This window comes from Haliotis rubra, unplaced genomic scaffold (genome assembly GCF_003918875.1).
Source record: "Haliotis rubra isolate DU_JTF1 unplaced genomic scaffold, ASM391887v1 Scf2154, whole genome shotgun sequence".
Lineage (NCBI taxonomy): Eukaryota > Metazoa > Mollusca > Gastropoda > Lepetellida > Haliotidae > Haliotis > Haliotis rubra.
The window spans coordinates 5,528-9,798 of NW_025766175.1; the positions used below are offsets into that span (position 1 = coordinate 5,528).

The following is a 4,271-nucleotide window of genomic DNA, read 5'->3' on the forward strand; positions in this document are numbered from 1 at the left end:
ATTGCCTTGTTCATTTGTTGTTCTATCATTCAATAAATTGTGATTGTATTGTACTCTTGTGTTATGTCGTCTCTCTCTCTCTTCAGGGCCAGACCTGGTGGAGTCCATGGTCACCCTCAATCCTGTTGTACCCTGTTCTTAGACTCAGACCTGGTGGAGGCCACGGTCACGTTTATCATGTCATAGGTACTGTCACAAAAAAGGGAAGAGAAGGGAGAGCAGAGTGGCGCAGTGGAAGCGTGCTGGGCTCATAACCCAGAGGCCCGTGGATCGAAACCACGCTCTGCTAACGACAATTTTTTCTTTCTAGTTTGACGTCACACACCCTATGACGTCATCACGACCCTGTGTGTATATATAAAGAGACGTTTCTGTCAGAGTCATTACAGATTCTGTTGTCTAAGAAAAGAGAAGGATGGAATCCGTTCACCGCGATAGGCTTAGGGAGAATCGCTGTGGTCTCGTGCTCGCTATCAAGCAGGTCGAAGCCGTGGTCGACAAACTGATGACGTTTAAAGTCCTGACCATCCTCATGAAGGCAGAGATTATCGAAAAACCTCGACCTCCTTTGACCGTGGTCAGAGAATTGTTAGACATGCTTCCCCGACGTGGACCCCAAGCTTACTCCCTCTTCTGCAAAGCTTTGGAGGAATGTGGAGAAACAGAAGCCATGACCTTGCTGGGTCTCAAGACTCCCACGGACAAGGCACAGTCACAAGTGACACTCCCCTGGCTATTCTTCTATGGAATCCAGTCACCGTTCAGCAACTTTCATCCAGCTGTGTTTACCTTGGATGGTGTTACATTTAATTGTGTTGAACAGTGTTACATGTACTCTAAAGCCATGTACTTTGGAGATTACGACAGTGCGACGCCAGATTCTGCACGAGGCTGTTCCAGCAAAGCAAAACGTCTGGGGCGATGTGTGAAAGGTTTCACTCAAACAGTGTGGGACACGGTCAGTCTGGAAGTGATGACCAAGGCGATCACGGCTAAATTTTCCCAGAACAAGGACTTGAAACAGAGATTGATTCAATCCTACCCAAAGTCGTTAGCTGAAGCTAGCCCCTACGATCAACGATGGGGAATAGGAATGGGTGTATCTCATCCGAATATTGACAAACCCTGGACATGGTCGGGAAAACAAGTTGGGAAAAGCGCTCATGCATCTTCGTGACACGCTGTTGTTGTTGTGAGTGACGTCATCCATGGACCAACTCCAATGACGTCATCCATGCACGAGCCACGTGACGTCATCCATGCACGCGCCACGTGACGTCATCCTGTGTATCTCTATAAAAAGACTCTGACCCCATCGTGATTCGTCATCATGCTGTTCACGCTGCTCTTTGTGCTTGCCACCTATCTAGAAGAGAGACACTTTATAGAACAGTTCAGAAAAGCAGTGCAAGAGGCCATCCAGAAACAACACGATCGTGACGCCATTTGAAGTGACGTCATTTGAAGTGACGTCATAGCTCGCGCTGTTGGTGTTGCCTATAAAAACGCAGGATCGATCGAGCGGGTCATCAGTTGCATCAGTTCAGTCGTTGAAGATGGCATCTCCAGGCAACCTCCCTTCTTCCTTCGTCAACTTGGCTTCGCAGGCAAAGGACCTCGCTTCTGACATGGCCCATCTCCACAACACCATGATGACTCAAAGCCAGTTATACAAGACCAACTACATGGATCTCCAGGACCGGCTGCGGTGATGGAACAAAAGTTGCCGCCGATCATCCGCAAGCTGGCAGATATTCAGCCGAAAAAGAGAAACACTGTATGGCATGATGGGTCGCTTCTGTGAGTTGACTGAGGAAGACTATTACTGGATGGCGATCACCAAGACCACTGGCGATCCTCTCCGACAGCCAACAGATCGTGTCCTCGCTTGATCCTCATCGGTATCAACGATGCTTATGCCAAGGAAAATGCAGGGGAGACCTTCCTCAACAAGCTGTTCCACATCGTGTTCAAGTTGAGGAATGGACGTCCTATGACCTATGACCATGGTGTGCTGTACAGCAAGCTGCTGGCCAAACTCCAGGTGAAACTCTGGCCTCACCCACCCAGCTATGATCTTCGATATGCCACCTGCACTCTACCTTTGTTCTCCAATGATCCAGAGGTCACCGACATGACGCCCAAGCCCGTGCCCTCAAAAAGAATACCTCCCAAGACCACGCCTGCCAAGACTTCTCCAAAGAAGAAGAAGAAGAAGGTCTCCACCCCGCCCCTTCCCAAGGCACCCACCAAGATGACGTCACCTCCCCAGGGGACCCTGGCCACGACTTCTCCAAAGAAACAGAAGAAGAAGGAGGAGGCCCCCACCAAGACAGTCACCAAGAAGACGTCCCTCCCAAGACACTCACCAAGAAGGCACCCCCAAGCCTAAGAGTCTCAAAGCACCCCAGACTCCAAAGAAACAGTTGGAGATGACTGACTTGTGGGAGAGCGAGAAGGGTCAAGGGATCAGTCCTGCTAGCTATCAAGAGGGGAGAGTTACCTCCAGATCTGCAAGACTTGTATGATCTACTCCCCGATGGCTATCACCATGGAAGCAGAGCAGACAAGGGCAGAGCAGAGAGTGAGAGCAGAGAGGGCTCCAGAGACGACTTCAGTGACGGCTCCAGAGACGGATCTGGTGATGACTTCAGTGACGGCTCCAGAGACGGATCTGGTGATGGCTTCAGTGACGGCTCCAGAGGAGGAGCCAGAGACTTTGCCGACATTCCCATGTTTAACGATGAAAACCATTTTCATCCCGGTCAAATGGACTTTTACGGTGTTCGACTTGTAATCCCAATGATCACCTGAACTGGTGGTGATCTGTGGATGACCTGTTGTTGTTGATCTGTTAATGCATCATTATTATTGTTGATCTGTTTGCCATGTTGATGTTGTTCCTCAATAAAATGTGAATTCCATTTTCAAAGGGTTGTGTCTTCTATATCTTCAGGGATCTTAGCTCTTAGAGGTCATTTCCGGTGCAACCCGCAGGGTGGTAAGACGTGTGTCAGTATGTCAGGGACACTATCAGGGACAGTGTTAGACTCAGACCTGGTGGAGGCCATGGTCACCCCACTCACGTTACGTCATCCCTTTACCATGTTAATTGCAGGCCCTACAGGGTCAGGTAAAACATCGTTTGTCAAAGCCTTCATGGAACATGTGTTTCAACCGGGGATCCTTGATCTTCCACCTCAGGGCATCGTGGGTGTACAGTGAATGGCAACCCATGCATGAGGACTTGGAAGTTCTGACTTCGAGGTTAGGGATACCCCTGACGTTTGTGCAAACGATGGGGGAAGCCAACACGCAGTTACCTGCAGGGTCTGGGGCTAAGACCGAGAAGGGTTTGCCTACGCCCCATTGGTTGATCATTGATGATTTGCTGGGCGACAATACCAAAGAGGAAGAAGCCGAAGTTCTGCGATGGTTTACCAAGAAAAGTCATCATCGCAACACGTCCGTGTTACTTGACGCAAAACCTCTTTGCTTCATCGCCTCATCATCGCACCATTAGTTTAAATGCCCACTACATGGTGCTGTTTAAAACCCGAGGGACGCCTCGCAAATGGATCACTTGGCCAGACAAATCTTTCCAGGACAGACGGCCTTCCTTCGAAGCCTATGAGGATGCCACTTTGGCTCCTTATTCCTATTTGTTTCTGGACTTGAAACCGACCACGCCAAAGAGCACCGTGGTAACGGTCCCATCTCTTTCGTAACCCCACCACCCTTTACATTCCCAAGTCGTGATAAATAGAGATGAGCGTCTACCCTACGGCCAGTTGACCCAGAGCTGCCATGGGAGACAGACGGAAACAGACCCAGCCCCGCAAACGTGCTGTTGCCACAGGGTTGTTTAAACCGATCCATAAAACACTCCTGACCACCTTGGGTCGTGATCCCACCGAACAACATCGGTCAGGTGTGCAACGACTGTACGAAAGTCTAAGTGCTCCTCCTCCCTCTGCTTCCTCCTCCAAACAAAGACGTTCCTTAAAGCAGTTGTACCCCACAGCACCCACCATGAACAACACGTTTGTCCCTGTCAGTACGTATCGTGCCTCTCCTGCTGCCTTCTCTCCCCCTTCTTCTTTTCCGGCCTCTCCCCCTTCATTTCCATCGTCTCCCCTCTCTCCCACCATGATCCAACCCTTTCAACCCTTGACCCAACGGCGTACCACCAGCACCAAACGCACCGGCAAGAAACGTACGGGTGCTAAACGCCCCAGCCCGGGCACCCCACGCAAAGGAAGCCACAGAAG

General features: G+C 50.3%; 1 non-coding gene across 1 annotated transcript; it reads left to right on the top strand.

Moving 5' to 3' along the window:
- Positions 1–217: 217 nt before the first annotated feature.
- Positions 218–289, top strand: Trnam-cau. Its single transcript has one exon. It is a non-coding gene; the product is annotated as a tRNA-Met (tRNA).
- The last annotated feature ends 3,982 nt before the right edge of the window (positions 290–4,271 follow it).